The sequence below is a fragment of the Lactuca saligna genome, chromosome 3, assembly GCF_052625555.1.
Source record: "Lactuca saligna cultivar CGN05327 chromosome 3, ASM5262555v1, whole genome shotgun sequence".
NCBI classification, from domain to species: Eukaryota; Viridiplantae; Streptophyta; class Magnoliopsida; order Asterales; family Asteraceae; genus Lactuca; species Lactuca saligna.
In genome coordinates this window covers 1,399,130-1,416,815 of record NC_136419.1, presented here as the reverse complement: position 1 = coordinate 1,416,815, position 17,686 = coordinate 1,399,130, and positions in this window count along the sequence as shown.

The window sequence follows — 17,686 nt, the reverse complement described above, 5'->3', positions numbered from 1 at the left end:
GTTATTGATTTTATGAATTTATGTTAGAAAACTTTTTTTTAATGTTAATTACTTTAATCATTTTATAAATTTAAGTTGAAAAAACCTTATTTTTTAAAATATGTTGCTTACTTATTAAACAAGTTATATGGGTTGGATTTGACCAATTAACTTGTGAACCCGCGAATCCATATACTTAAACGGGTTATATGAGTTGGGTTGGGTTGAGGTTTCCAACCTACCAACCCATGACCCGACAACCCGTCAACCAATATATTATATGGGTTGAGTTGAGTTTATGTTTTCTGGCCCGCCAATCCGCCAACCCGAACCCAACCCAACTACCAGGCCTACACACAATATTAGGCTTAGTCTAGCTATTATTACTATTATATAAGCGTTAAACAATACTTATATAGCCTATAATAATAACCCAAGTTCATAATAACGTCACTATAATTAATTAGAAGCTATATTAAAAATAACATAGGCATAGCTCACTTACAACGGATTTTATACAAAACCGGACTTCGCTCGGAGCAGCGTTTCTAAACCGGAAAACGCTTTTCCTCAGGACTCCGGGAGCCTTGGGGCTTCCTTCGGGTGCTAGGGGTTCACTTAGGCTTTAGGAGGGTTAGGAATGGTAGAGAGTGAAAGTAGTGAGAGAGAGAGAGAGAAGTGAGAATAGTGTGAAAAATTCAAGAAAGCTCGTCTCTATTTATAGGCCGAAGGTCTTCAGAACGTTGGGCGTTCGAAAGAGCTACGTCGGGCGTAGCTTCGGATAAGGTCGACACGCGTTGCTTCGTTGTTGGGCCATCTGTGGAATGCTCCAGAATAGCACAACCGAAGACCGCTGGGCGTAACCTTCTCCGACGCGGGGCTGGGCGTCCGAGCCGCGACGTGTCAAGATCCGAAGGTCAGTCCGTGATCAACAAGCAACGACCGAGATGCGGCCACGCCATCACCCCCTTGCAGATTCGTAATTTCACACTCCGACTTCAAAAATTCATAAATTTCACATACGAGCTCTGGTTTTGACGTTCTTTATATCCACGCGTAGGCGGGAACGTACTCTACAACTTTTGTTTAGACTCCGTCGGCTAATTTTGACTTCATTTTAAATTTTATATTTTTAACAGGCCGGGACAAGATTGGTCCGTTAAAAATCCATAATTGCTTCATCCGACGTCCGTTTTCGCCTATCTTTTTATCGTTACGCTACCATTAACGAGATCTTTGATTTTCGTTGAGGTCGTGTGGGCTAAATACCGCTCGTTCTAATATTTGAACTTCGGGGTGTACGCTGCTAAGTCGAAACTTCGAAAAATCATAACTTCCTCATACGAAGTCAGATTTGGGCGTTCTTTTTATGGACGCTCTTGGTTTAATGTATTCTACGACTTTCATTTGGATAGCTAAGGCTAGAGATCGCTCTATCATAAATTCAATATTTATGCTTCCCGGTGTCGTGTCGGTTCCGTGGCAAAACTTCGACAGGTCATAACTTCTTCGTTATAACTTGGATTTCGGCATTCTTTTTATCCCCAAAATCATTGTTTCGACCGCTGCAACTTTATGTAAAGATATTGGGCTTATATCACACTTTAACTTTGACGCTTATTTATATTCTTTATTTATTATACATTTATAAATAAGTAATAAACAAATAAATGCACATAATTCACATAATACTCCAATAATTCATCTTTATTGCTTCAAAAAGAGTTACGATAGCTAACCTAGACTATTATCTAAAATGTTTAGCCCTGAAACCCGGGCGTTACAATTCTCTCCCCTTAGGATGATTCCGTTCCGGAATCATGCATCAGCAAACAGATGTGAATAGCGACTCATCTTGTCACTCTCTGTTTCCCAAGTGAGATTTGGCCCATTCGTATGTTTCCAACGGACTAGCACTAAGTCGACCATCTTGCGTCGTAACTTCTTAGTCTTACGGTCAACAATTGCCTCAGGCTCTTCAATTAGCCTCTTATTCTCATCCATTCTTAACTCTGAGATTGGAATTATGTCGGTAACTTCTCCCATGAACTTCCTCAAATATCACACATGGAAAATGTTATGAATACCATCTATTTCTTCGGGTAATTCGAGCTTGTAAGCTTGGTTCACAATCCTCTGAAGAACTTTGAACGGTCCAATGAACCTTGGACTCAACTTTCCTTGTTTCCCAAATCTTATAAGTCCCTTCCACGGTGAGACTTTAAGCAAAACTGAATCCCCAACTTCGAAGGTCATCGGTCGTCTCTTCTTGTCAGCATAACTCTTCTGACGATCCTGAGCTGCTAACATTCTTTCCCTAATCACCTTTAACTTTTCAGCAGTCTCATGGACTATCTCGAGGCCCATAAACTGTTTTTCTCCAGCCTCAAGCCAACAAGACGGCGTACGACACTTCTGTCCGTACAAATCTTGATAGGGTGCCATTTTGATGCTCGAGTGGAAACTGTTGTTGTAGGAAAATTCTACCAAAGGTAAGTGCTCATCCCAATTACCTTGGAATTCTAGGGTACATGCTCTCAGCATATCTTCTAGTGTTTGAATCGTTCTTTCGCTCTGACCATCAGTCTGCGGATGGTAAGCTGTACTCAAACACAACTTTGTACCCAATTCCTCTTGTAGACTTCTCCAAAACCTCAACGTGAAACGACTATCACGATCTGATACAGTTGTAAGAGGAACACCGTGAAGTCTTACTATTTTCTTCAGGTAAGCGTTTGTGAGCTTATCCATAGACCACCTTTCGTTGGCTACTATGAAGTGTGCACTCTTAGTGAAATGCTCCACGACCACCCAAATCATGTCGTGTTCGTTCTTCATCTTGGGCAGTTTATTCATAAAATTCATGGTGATGTCTTCCTATTTACCCATAGGTACAGGTAAAGGTTCTAAACTCCCATACGATTTTTGGTGTTGTGCCTTAAATCTTGCACAAGTCACACACTTGGCCACATACTTCGCAACATCGAGCTTCATCGTCGGGAACCAGTAGTAGGGTTTTAGGTCCCTATACATTTTAGTGCTATCAGGATGAATTGAGTACATGGTCTTGTGTGCTTCTTCCATCAGAAGATCTCTTATCCCTCTCGTCTTAGGTACCCAAATTCGATCTTGGAATACCTCCAGCCCTTGACTATTTGTACCGAATTCTAACGTCTTGCCCAAATGTTCTTCCTTTTGGTTATTCTTCGCTATAGCTTCTTCTTGAGCTTTCTTGATACTTTCCACAATTGTCGACACAACTTATATTCTCAATGCTCTTGGCCTTTTCTGTAACGCCCGCAGATCCAGGCTAGTCAATTTAGAGGCAATATGGGTTGAAAATGACTTTTCGACAAAAGATTATTTAGAATAAATAATCTTAACCAAATTGTAGAATATGTCACAAGGTTTCCGTACATATAAAGAACGCCGAAATCCGAGTTATAACGAAGAAGTTATGGCCCGTCGAAGTTTTACGGCAAAACCGGCACGGCACCGGGAAGCGTAAATAGTGAATTTACGATAGAGCGAGATTTATCCTTAGCAATCTAAACCAAAGTCGTAGAATATGTTAAACTAAGAGCGTCGATAAAAAGAACACCCAAATCTGACTTCGTATGAGGAAATTATGATTTTTCTAAGATTCGGCTTAGCAGTGCACGACCCGAAACTCGAATTTTAGTTCGAGCGGTTTTTGGCTTACGTGACCTAAATGAGAGTTCAAGATCTCATTAATAGGAACTCAACGGTAAAAATACAGACGAAAACGGAGTCGGTATGAAGGAGTTACGAATTCTTCGCGGTCATTTAACAGTCTAAACGCCTCGTACTGTTAAATTTAAGATCGGTCGAGAATTAGCCGACGGAGTCAAAATGAAAGTTGTAGATATTATTTTTACCTACGCGTGGATATAAAGAACGTCAAAAACAGAGGTCGTATGTGAAAGTTACGGATTTTAGAAGTCGGAAGTGTGCTATGCGAAAATGGGTGATGTGGCACAATCTTGGCCATTGCTTTCTCCCCAAGTCTTGCCACTAGATGGTGACATGTGGCACCAAGTTCAGCCATTTTCACCCTATAAATACCACCTCTCCCACCCTCATTTTCTTCACACCTTTCCCATTCTTTCTTCTCTTTACTCTCTCTCTAGAACCTCTCTCTAGCCCCGAAATCCCCCGAAAAGCCTAGGGAACCTCCCTAGCACGAGGCGGAAGCCCCGGAGTGCTCGACGGCTCCGAGAAGAAGAGCTTTTCGGCTCGGAAACGCTGCTCCAAGCAAAGCCTGGTTTTCTATAAAACCCGTTGTAAGTGAGCTACGCCTACGCTATTTTTAATATAGTTTTTATTTAATTATATTAACGTTATTAAGAACATATAATAAATACTTGGGCTATTATTATGGGTTATATAAGTATTTTTTTTAACGCTTATATAATAGTAATAATAGCTAGACTATTAATTAGTCTCGGCGAATAATAGACTAAAATCTATTGGTGATAATACTAGGTTTCGTCGAAAGAAATTATTTTAAAGTAAACGAAGCGCTGTCCGAGTACCGAGTCACCACCTTCTCAGGTGAGTGCATGGTCCCTTTCATCTTACACATAGATATGAAGTATTTATTATATAATTTACGTGTTGTGAGTGCATAGTCTCTTTCATCTTACACATAGATATGAAGTATTTTATATAAACTACGTGCTATGTGTGCATATTATCTGAATACTTGCTGTCTATGCTGGATGAACGTTTTATACATGTTTTAAAGGATTTAAACTGTATACGTATTTTATATATACGAATATGTTGGGTATGATGATGGGTAGATAAATGATGATAGATAGAAGATGATGTGAGTATACATTCGCAACTATAGACTTAGTGCCTATGGGACAAACACCGGTAGCTATGGACTTAGTACCTGTTAGACGTTGGTAGCTATGGATTTAGTACCTGTTGAACATTGGTAGCTATGGACTTAGTACCTATTAGATAAAGACTGGTAGCTATGGATTTAGTACCTGATGAATAGACTATAGCAGCTATGGAATTAGTGCTTTATGAACGAACATTGGCAGCTATGGATTTAGTGCCAGTCCTAGAACCCTGGAAGTAAGGGACTTCGGAATAAACGAATGAAGAATAGATGACTCTTAGGATAAATCCTTAAAGAGTAAAAAAAAAAAAAAATAACGGGGATGGGTAATTGGGTCGATTCTTTGATTGAACATAATAATTATATTATTGTGGGTTGAAAACCCTATGTACTCACCAGGTTTCCCAACCTGACCCACTCAGTTTATTTATATCACAGGTGTTGATACGAAGTCACTTTACACTGAGAGATTTAAAGAGATGTAGATCACTAGTGTAAATACATGTAAGTTCTGTTTATGCTTATGTTTCTGTATTAACGATGACATCCCAAACGTTTTAAATGAATAAAAATACGTTTCTTCGAAAATGTTTTAATAACGTATTTATCGTGTTTTTCTGGGAACAAATTCCGCAACCTTTTTATAAAATGAAGTACTCTGATTTTTATAAAGCATAAACAAAATCGGTCTTTTCTGGCCGTGAAAATGGGGATGTCACATTTTCCTTTCAAGATTGACGTTTCGACTGAGAGCATCAGCGACAACATTTGCTTTACCAGGGTGGTAAAGTATCTCACAGTCGTAGTCCTTGAGAAATTTTAACCAACATCGTTGTCTCATGTTCAATTCCTTCTGATTAAAGAGATACTGGAGACTCTTATGATCAGTGAAAATCTTGCACTTTGTACCATAGAGCTAATGCCTCCATATCTTTAGAGCAAAAACTACTGCTGCCAACTCCAAATCATGAGTGGGGTAGTTCTTTTTGTGCTCCTTCAATTGTCGAGATGCGTATGCTATCACCTTTTCTCTTTGGGTCAGAACGTAACCCAACCCGACTCCAGATGCGTCACTATAGACCGTGAAGTCTTTAACTCCATCGGGTAGAGAAAGAATCGGTGCTTTACATAACTTCTTCTTTAGTTCTCGAATGCTTCTTTGTACTTCTCACTCCATGTATAATTAGCTCCTTTGTGGGTCAAATCTATCAATGGAGAAGCTATCGAAGAATATCCTTGGATAAATCGTCGGTAATATCTAGCTAATCCCAGAAAGCTTCAAATCTCTGTGGGACTTTTTGGTCGTTTCCACTTCATTACAGCTTCGATCTTTGCTAGGTCAACCATTATCCCTTCTTGGTTAACCACATGACCCAAAAATTAGACTTCTCATATCCAAAAATCACATTTTGAGAACTTTGCATAAAGTTTCTCCCTCTTCAACACTTCCAAAACTTCTAGTAGATGCTTGCCATGTCCCTCCTGACTTTTTGAGTAGATAATAATGTCATATATGAACACTATCACGAATTTATCGAGGAATGGTTTACAAACCCTATTCATCAAATCCATGAATGCTGCTGTAGCATTGGTTAGTCCAAATGACATAACCAAGAACTCATAGTGTCCATATCTTGTTCTAAATGCAGTCTTCTCGATATCCTGCTCTCTCACCTTCAGTTGATGATATCTCGAACTAAGATCGATCTTTGAGAAATAGCTCGAACCTTGCAGCTGATTGAATAGGTCATCAATCCTTGGAAATGGATACTTGTTCTTCACTGTTGCCTTGTTCAGCTCTCGGTAGTCTATACACATTCTCATGCTTCTGTCCTTCTTTTTCACGAATAACACCGGAGCTCCCCAGGGTGATGAACTAGGTTGAATGAAACTGTTGTCAAAAAACTCCCGAAGTTGCGTCATAAGCTCCATCATCTCCGTCAGTGCTAGTCGGTATGGTGCTTTTTCTATTGGTGTCATCCCTGGTAACAAGTCTATTCGAAACTCTACTTGTCTATGAGGTGGTAATCCGGGAAGATCTATGGGAAAGACTTCTGGATAATCACACACGACCGGTATATTCTGCACCTCCTTCTTAGCATCGATAACAAATGCCAAGTATGATGCACATCCCTTGGACAAATATTTTTTGGCTTTCATCAGGGAGATGATTCTAGAATTCACTCTGCGTTTGTCCACGTACACCATAAATGAATCTTTTCTAGGTGGGTTCACCCTTACTATCTTCTTCCTGCAAAGAATCTCAGAATCGTTGGCAATAAGCCAATCGATTCCCAAAACGATGTCAAAACCGTTTAAGTCTATGGGTAGTAGCTCCTCATGGAATTCGTTTTCATTTAGGTCGATAATGACGTTCCTAATACGATCACTAAAAGGTACGAACTTGCCACTGGCAACTTCCACAACTAAGGCATTATCAAGTTTCTCTACGGGCAATGCTAGTTTCCCACCAAACTTATGTGACACAAAGGAGTAGTTTTCTCCGAAATCAAACAATATATTAGCAGACAAACCATTTACAAGAAAGGTACCCATCAAATTTCCTTTTCTCTCCCACCTCCGCTCTCTTCAGACCCTTCTCTCGTATCTGGGTCTCCACATTCTTAGCAACCTAGGTGACGGCTTTTAGAGTGGTTGTTTGCTTAACCATTGGACCGAAGTCCGCTAGTAATCTGTAACGCCCGTGTTTCTAGGCTTGTCATTAATAGCAATGTAATAGTCTAGGTTAACCTTTGTAACCCGTCTTGAAATAATAAAGATGTATTATTTGAGTATTATGTGTTTTGTGCTTAGTTGTGCGACTTAAATGAATAAGGATAAAAATAAGCATCAAAATGAAATGTTAGATAAGCCCAATATCGATACATGAAGACGTACTGGTCGTAACGAGGTTTCCGAATATATACAGAATGTCGAAATCCGAGTTATAACGAAGAAGTTATGACCTGTCGAAGTTTCGCGACAGAACCGGCACGACACTGAATGACGTAAAATACAAATTTAAGATAGAGCAATATCTAGCCTTAGTAATCTAAAAGAAATTGGTAAAATATGTTAAACCGAGAGCGTACATAAAAAGAACGTCCAAATCTGACTTCGTATGAGGATGTTATGATTTTTCTAAGTTTCAGCTTAGCAGTAGACAGCCCGAAGTTCGAATATGAGATCAAGTGATATTTAGCCAAAAATTTCTAAATGATAATTGAAGATCTCATCAATATTAGTGCAACGACGGAAAGAAAGACGAAAAAGGACGTCAGACGAAGGAGTTATGATTTTCTAACGGAGTTTTCCTATTCCGGCCTACTAAAAATAATATAATAAAAATAAAGTCAAAATTAGCTGACAGAGTCTAAATGAAAGTTGTATATATTGTTTTTACCTACGTGTGCATATAAAGAATGTCGAAAACGGAGTTCGTATGCGAAATATATGAATTTTGAAGTTCGGGGCACGAAACCCAGTACTGTGTCAGAGTTCACGATGTGAACACTGTGTTCATGACGTGAATTCAGAGATTTGACCCTTCCGGAGCTGGCAGACCCAAGTGGACGAGTGACGCATGTAATTACGATCAATCCTCACGACGTGAGCATTAGAAACTCACGACGTTGACCTAGAAAACTCACCCTATAAATAGAAATCAAGGGTCAGCCGATTTAGGTTGCTACTCCCCTACTCTCCCACTCCCGATACCCTCTCTAAGCCCTATTTTAAACCCCCGAAGCCCCAGTATCATCTCGAGACCCAAAGCGAGTCCCGAAGCCCGAAGATCCCGAGAAGAAAAGAGTTTCCGAGCCGAAGCTCTGCCTGCAATAAGCCCGGTGTGTGAAGATCTTCCAGATCTACCGAAGAATACTACTTCTGCAAGCCGTAGTGCTGTCCGATCATCTTTTGATCAAGTGAGTGTATATTCTTTTTCTTCTAACACATAGATATAAAGTGTCACACCCCAAAACCATGAACGGCGGAAACGTTCTGAGGCGGAGGATGTCATGTACAGTATCACAACAATGAAAAGTAGTAAACAAGTAACAACATCATTTATTGCATTAATAATATAATTTTAATACAAGTGTGTTCTGTCAAATTATAATAGACACTAAAGTATAAATCAAAATGAAAGATGAGTCTTGAACGAGCACCATCTTCTCTAAACCTTGCATCGGTACCTGTCTATGGTTGACCTGAGGATACAAGTTATTTTGAAAGCGAGTATCAGCTTTAAAGCTGTTAAGATCATAAGCATTTTAGTGTCTTAATTTTTATGTAAGTAATTGTATGTATTTGAAATGTAAGTATTTGTACGAATGAACTGTAAGTATTTGTATGTAAATGAACTGTAAGTATTTGTATGTAAATGAACATCCTAGAAAACCCTATGTTTCCTACTAACTGTATCCTTCTACCAAGGCATCTAGTATCCATGTGTGTGTCTCTTGTAAGAGTGTGTATTTTCTCAAATCTGACAATCATTAACCAAAAATATAGTTTCTACATTACCGTGCATCGTGTGAAGGTTCACGAAGTGAATGTAATGGGAAAATGAAATAGTACTATGGTGTAGTATCAAATAACTACAACCGTACTAACTACCTTAAGTCTATTGAGATCTTGAAAGTACTGTAGTATTTGTAATAAGTGACTACCGTTGTACTAACTACCTTAAAACAAAAAGGTATTCAATATAACATGTGATCGACCTGTATCCTGCTACCGACTCTAGTAAAACGAAGATGTAAGACGCCGTAAGAAATGACATTTGGCACCCGTAAACTTGCAAGTCCCACTGTAGCGAGCAACAATGTTTAGGATAGTCAATCCAGTATATATAGATCTATACGCAAACTCATACGCTCCCCAATTAAGGAGATTCAGGATACAAGAGCGGTCATGGCAGGAAGTGCCATGACCCGCCCAATGGTTCACATAACTGCATAAATGTATATGTAATAAATGTGCTAACTGAAAGTGCAATCTTTCTCTGTCTAGCCTGTATGAACTGAAATGTTCTGCCTGTGCTAGCTGTAATGTATGTTCTCTCTATCTATCATGTATAGTAATGTACTGTGTGTACTACCTGTAATGTATGTTCTCTCTATCTAGCATGTATAGTAATGTACTGTGTGTACTAGCTGTAATGTATGTTCTCTCTCTATCTAGCAAGTATTGACTCATGAATGAACTGACTCATTGTATGATGTCGTGTACTAGTAATAGTTCTAGTATTTTCCTGAACTACCCCTATGGTAGCTTACTAGTAATGTAACTCGTACGTATGAACATGGATGTATACCCTTGCTACCCAAGGGTATTGAATGAACTGGAAGAACCTTTATGACTATATATGTACACATGATATATAACTAATATTTAAACGACCTTCGGATGGGTACCCGATATCCCACCAAACCACATCTCAAGCGCGAAAAGGAAATAAGGTGAATAGCCTTCCTAAGTTCTTTAAACATTTCTTATATAACCATACATATATAGGCATGCAATTGACAATATAAAAGCATAAAATAAGTTTTGTAAAACCTTTTGAATAGGATTACTATCTAAGAAAAGATCGACTTGATGTCAATCTATAAAACGGGTTGGAAGTATTTATCTAACAAAACAGTTTTAAATACAAAGAAACATTTGTTTGAAACACAATTGTAAATGAGTTTGAAATGAAACATACAATGTATAATGGACAATTAAATCAGGAGTTTTAAACATATAAACGTATATGAAAATCCTTTGAATAACAACTGTTTGGTAAAACAGCTAATGTGTAGTAAATCATTTTAATGCTGCTTATTAATCACATGTGGTTGATATAATAACTAGCATGATTCTACTTGTACCCCCCCATAAAACATTTAAAACATTGATTAAGGGGTATGAACTCACATGTTGTGGGTGATACGGATGAACTGAAGATGTAGGATTGCTAGGTGTCAAGTGAAGTGTTGAAAACACTCTATGATCCTAGTTAACATATAATATCACATATATGTATCAAATTAGTCTATAAAAACTAATAAACAAGTCAAGACACCCGAGGACATGCTAAACACCTTCATCAACTGTTATTAGCCTCTAGGATTGCATCTAAGTGTTGTAGGGAAAAGCTATTGTGGGTAGGGTTCAAGGAAAACTCCACCATGAAGTTCACGACCCTAATGACACTACCAAATGATTTTATGGTTGTAAACTCATGAGTTTACGGCCGTAAGCTCATACTTATGTGACCATTTTGTGTATGATGCTCTACAAGACCCTAAGAAGCATTTCTACTTAATGGCTTGGTCTACGGAAGAGTTTAGGGCATTATATAACTCCTTTTAGGAGTTCACGCCCCTGGGACCAAATCCCATGGAGATTAAGGCCGTAATCTCCCTTGGAAGGGTGTTTGTGGTGTTTTCAAGTCCCTAATTTAACTAGGAACTAAACTAGGCTAGTGTACAAGGCTTTAGAAGAGTTTATAGCACCATTTGGCCCTATTGTTTGGAGTTCACAACCCTAGAACTTCCTGGGCTGTGAACACCCTACTCTTGGTGTTCTAATGGTGTTTGCTAGTCCTAAACACATTATGGTACATGTCTAGACTAGTCTCTTGGCTTAAGGAAGGCTTTTAGGGTGTTTTGGCACCTTAAAATGGAGTTCACGGCCCAAGAACTTTCTTGTCCGTGAAATCACTTCTAGTATTTGTTTCTTAATGATTTTGTGGTCTAAACATGTCATGGTAGTTTCTAGGTTTAGTTCCAAGGCTTGGAGGGACATTGGGCACACTTTGGCCCTTATAAAAGAGTTTACTCCCCAAGGTGTTCTTGGGCGGTAAACTCTCGAATCTTGTTGTTTTGATATGATTTTGATGTTATTAAACACAATACAAGCTATATAATACAACTAGATAGAAGTACTCACGATTTGGGATGAAAACCCGAAGATCCGTGAGAGAGAAAATGGCTTTTCTCTAGTTGGAAATGTAACTAATGAATAAATATGGCTCAGATTTCTATATATAGTCCTGGGATTTTTGGCAGAAAATATTTTATTCCCGAAATGAACTCTAATATCATAGAGTTTTGGAATAACAGTTGTAACAGCCTGGAATTTCAGGTATTGCTTTAAAGCTATTTTTGGGGCATTTTTGGAAGGGACTCGGCGAGTTGGAGCCAGACTCGCCGAGTAGGACCACAGACTGGGTCGCGGGTTCGCGACTGGACTCGACGAGTCCATTATGGACTCGGCGAGTCTACGCTGTTCAGCAGAAACCCTAGCCGTTTGGTTTTGGATCGTATATAACGCCCCATATGCCGTCATTGTCCGTCTTTTAGCCGATTGAGAAGAACCCTAAGCGTCTGTGGACATCTAGAGCAAGAATTGAGGCTATTGGCACTTTGAAGAGATTGTTGGGCAAGAAGGAGAGGAGTTTTGGCTAAAGGAATAGCAATGGATTAGAGTTCTGAGGTTTGGGGACACAGAGAGTACGTTTTTCAGGTAATAATTCGGATCATTCCTGTTATTTTGATGTGTACACGGATTTAGGGTTTATGAAACCCATTTGGTGATTAGATGGATTATTATGTTGTTACCCAAACGTTTATACCCCAGTAATAGGATGTTTAGAGGTGCAGAAAGTCCCATGATTGTGTATTTCGGGACCATACGTATTTCAGGAAGCAGTTGATCGACTGCATGGCATGGACTCGCCGAGTCCAATGAACAGACTCGGCGAGTAGCTTGAAGATTCACTGGGACTCGCCGAGTTGTTCTTCAGACTCGGCGAGTGGAGTCGGGGTGGCCCCGCGATTCTTCCACGTGGATCTCGTCGAGCCAAGGGGGATACTCGACGAGTAGAAAGGGAACATCAGGGAAAGTTGGAGAGGACGTCTCGACTCGTCGAGTCACCTTTGCACTCGACGAGTCCGGTCCAATTGACCGTTGGCCAGAGTTGACCTGCATATAATTTCTTAGGGTCAGTTGTCTTGAATGATAAGAGTATTAATAAGGGTATATGGTATTATAGGGAGTCTGCAGATCGGCGGATCGAGTGCGAGTGATTTCAAGAGTTGATAGTTTTTCATTTCCACGAGGTGAGTCTTCTCACTATACTGTACCCGGAAGGGTTTGACTGTGTGACCGGAAGGTCGGATATGATTTGTGTTATACGTGCTATAAATGGTAAGATATTTGTTATGTGTGTTATACGGGCCGGAAGGCAATATGTTATGTGACTGAAAGGTCGGATATGATATATGATATATGTGCTATATGTGTTAAGATTAATGTATAAATTGCTGTGTATGTTTATGGGCCGGAAGGCAATATGTTATGGGCCGGAAGGCAATATGTTATGGGCTGGAAGGCAATATGTTATGGGCCGGAAGGCATTATGTTATGGGCCGGAAGACAATATGTTATGGGCTGGAAGGCGATTATCTCAAGGCCTGGAAAGGCGTATATGAGTAAGTAGTATACTGGGGAACTCACTAAGCATTTATGCTTACAAGTTGTTATGTATGTGTTTCAGGTACTAGCAAGGACCGTGGGAAGGCGCCGGCATGATGCATACACACTGCTGCTATTTGAGATCTTGGGGATTTTATATATGTATTTGACATGAAACATGGAATAAATACTATTGGTTGAATGAAATCACTTTATTTTAAAATGAAAATTTTATTTGAAAATTTGCGTTGTTACAATTGGTATCAGAGCCTTGGTTTGAGGGATTCGGGTGTACCTTCGGGTGTAACTGAACTCAAACCGAGGATTTGAGGAAAAATCTTTTAAAAATAATAAAGACATAAATTTTTATAAATGGTAAAGTGGTAAACAAGAACGGAGCAGTGTGTACGATCAGCCAGCGCCCGAACGGTAAAGATCCCCAGAATACCTTACAATGTTATGTTATGCACTGAATTATGAATTGTTATGCATGCTAGAAGACTAGGTATTCATGATAGGACTAGAATGGCCTGTTTTGTGATGCCTTAGTCTAGGGAGTTTGCTTATATGAGATATTCGATAGCGTGCAGGTAGATAGTGCATACTAGAGGTAGAGTACTCACTATTCGGGGTTTGGGGAGGAAGATTTGGGACGAATACTGACACGGTGTGGTCGGTAGTATTGGGCCCGTACTACCGAAGACACCGGGTCGGTGGAAGACCCAAGTAAGAATCCCTGGATATCGGAGACTGAGTAGGGTTGCGTTATCGAGTACAATTGTACTTGATGGAGTCTCTGATAATTTTATGTTGTATTTCAGAGACATCATGGTTACCACACGTCATGGGGCGAGTTCGAGCAGTGTGAGCGACGAGGATATTCGTCAGATGATTCAGGAGGAGGTAGCTGCAGCGATCCGGGCTGAGATCCCGGAGATGTTTGGGTCTATTAAGACCACACTGATGGAGACGTTTGAGGAGCGGTACGCCGCACTAACTGAGGCTGCAGCTGCTGCCGCTACCGCAGCTGTGGCCGCTGCCAGGCCGCAAGGGGGCGATTCGTTGCTGTTCCGGGAATTCTGCAACACGAAACCCCCTGAGTTTGATGGGACGCAGGATCCGATTGCTGCGATGAGGTGGATCGCCGACATTGAGGGGTGCTTCTACACTTGCTCATGCCCAGAGCACCTGAGGGTACGGTTCGCCTTGAACCAGCTCCGTCTGGGAGCAAAGGATTGGTGGAAGTTCGTGACGGCGAACTTCACTCTGGCGGAGATTATAGCGGTGACATGGGAGAGGTTTACTGAGATGTTCAGGGACGAGTACGTTCCCCCAGTGGAGAGGGAATGATTGATTCAGGAGTTCTTGACCCTTAAGCAGGGTACTGATTCCGTTGCAGTGGTCACACGGAAGTTTCACGAGAGGGCGATGTTCTGCCCGGAGCTGGTGTCTAGAGAGCAGTCACGGATGAGCCGGTATTTAGGCGTTCTGAGGAGGGATATCCGGGAGTTTCTGTCAAACTCCACCTATCGTACTTTCACTGAGCTTCAGGCGAACGCCAGGAAGCGCGAGATCGAGTTGGAGACTCAGGCCAGGGAGGAGGCCGAGTCTCGGCAGGTGGACCGACGATCGGCTCAGTCTCAGCCGGCAGCCAAGCGGATCAAGTCCGCTGATTCGAGGATGGGAGGTCAGAAGGGTCGCACTTGCGGGAAGTGCGGCAAAAGTCATGAGGGGGCGTGTCGAGCTGGTGGTTGCTACAAGTGTGGCAAGGAGGGACACATTGCCAGGGATTGTCCTAAGGGGTTCATGGTTTTCTTTCACTGCAACCAGACAGGCCATCGGAAGGCCGAGTGCCCACAGCTTCGTCAGGGATCTACACCTACTACCAGGACTACTGAAACCCGACCGGCGAAGGTCGAGGCCCCGAGGGCTCGCGGGAGAGCCTTTCAGCTGACTGCGGAGGAGGTCCGCGCTGCGCCCGATGTTGTGGCAGGTATGCTGTAATTCACGTATTTAATTTAAAGTCGAAATGTTATGCTTATGTTAATATATGTGTAGGTACTTTTCTTGTGAACTCTATGCTGCTCTAGTGTTATTTGATTCGGGTGCGAGTAGATCCTTTGTATCTTTAGCTTTTAGTCAGCATATCAACATTAGTCGTGAGCTGTTAAGTCGGCCTCTGAGCGTTTCTATAGCGGCCGAGAGGCTGGTTTGTGCCACGGAGGTTCTTCGGGGATGCGTACTAGAGATTTTCGGGGTTGAGTTTCCGATTGACCTAGTTCCTATTGCGATGGGTGATGTCTGTGTCATCGTGGGCATGGATTGGTTGAGCCGGTTCAGCACTGTCATCGACTGTGAGCGCCAGCTGGTGACTATACGAGACCCTAGTGGGGGAGTTCTTACGATATACGGCGAGGGTACCCGTTGGGGATCAGCTTTTTGTCCGGCCGCTAGGGCGACGCAATGCCTACAGCAGGGATGTAGAGGTTTTGTGGCGTATGTGATGGATACGCGGGAGGCTTCCGAGTGACCGAGGATAGTGGAGGAGGTTCCAGTGGTGCGCGAGTTTCCAGATGTTTTTCCCGAGGAGTTGCCGGGAGTGCCTCCTGCGAGGCAAGTAGAGTTTGGTATTGATCTGATTCCGGGGGCTGCGCCTATTGCGAAGGTGCCTTATCGTCTTGCACCTCCAGAGATGCAAGAGTTATCCTCGCAACTCCAGGAGTTGCTGGGGAAGGGATTTATTCGGCTGAGTAGCTCGCCGTGGGGAGCACCGATTCTGTTCGTCAAGAAGAAGGATGGTTCACACCGGATGTGCATTGATTACCGGGAGTTGAACAAGGTGACGGTCAAGAACCGTTATCCGTTACCTAGGATCGATGATCTATTCGATCAGTTGCAAGGGGCATCTTGGTTTTCCAAGATCGATTTGAGATCAGGGTACCATCAGGTAAGAGTGCGGGATGAGGACATCCAGAAGACAACATTCAGGACGCGGTATGGGCATTACGAGTTCGTGGTGATGCCTTTCGGGCTCACCAATGCCCCGACAGTGTTCATGGACCTCATGAACAGGGTATGCAGGCCGATGCTGGATCGGTCTATGATTGTATTTATCGATGACATCCTAGTGTATTCGCGAACTAGAGAGCAGCATGAGGGACATTTGAGGGAGGTCCTTGAGGTATTGAGGTTGGAGAAGCTATATGCGAAATTCTCCAAATGTGACTTCTGGTTGCGGGAGGTCCAATTTCTTGGACATGTTGTTAAGCAGGCAGGGATATTGGTCGATTCGGCCAAGGTGGAAGCAGTGATGAGTTGGGAGGCACCGAAGTCACCTTCCGAGATCAGGATTTTCCTTGGGTTGGCGGGGTACTATCGGAGGTTTATTAGGGACTTCTCCAAGATCGCGGTACCGCTCACCAGATTGACCCGGAAGGGTGTTACATTCTCATGGGGACCCGAGCAACAGACTTCCTTCGAGACACTACGTCAGAGACTATGCGAAGCTCGGTATTAGCCCTCCCGGAGGGGATGGAGGATTTTGTCGTATATTGCGATGCATCGATTTCGGGACTGGGTGCAGTGTTGATGCAGAGAGGCCATGTGATAGCTTATGCATCGAGGCAATTAAAGCCTCACGAGGCAAGATATCCCACGCATGACTTAGAGTTGGGGGCAGTAGTGTTCGCTCTCAAGATTTGGCGTCACTACCTGTACGGGGTTCGTTGTACTATATACACGGACCATAAGAGTTTGAAGTATTTGATGGATCAACCCAACCTAAATATGCGTCAGAGGAGATGGTTGGACGTGGTTAAGGATTATGACTGTGAGATCCTATACCACCCAGGCAAGGCTAACGTGGTAGCCGATGCATTGAGTCGTAGGGCGGAGAGCACTCCATTGCGAGACGTATGTCTGAGACTGACGGTGATGTCTCCAGTATTAGATGCTATTCGTGGGGCACAGGCCGAGGTTGTAAGATCCGAGATGCAGAAGAAAGAGTGGGTCGTTGGGTTAATTTCGGAGTTCGTTAAGGATGGACGAGGACTTCTGACGTTTCAGGGTCGGATTTGGGTACCATTCGTGGGCGGTACGCGTGCTACTTTGATGGAGGAGGCTCATAGATCGAAATTCTCGATCCATCCCGGTGCTACGAAGATGTATTTGGACTTGAGGAAGGAATATTGGTGGCCTTGTATGAAGAGAGACGTCGCATGGTTCGTTGAGAGGTGTTTGACCTGCCGTAGGGTTAAAGCCGAGCACCAGAGACCGCATGGTAAGTTGCAGCCCTTGGAGATTCCTGAGTGGAAGTGGGAGCAGATTACTATGGATTTCATCACCAAATTGCCGAGAACTGCTAGG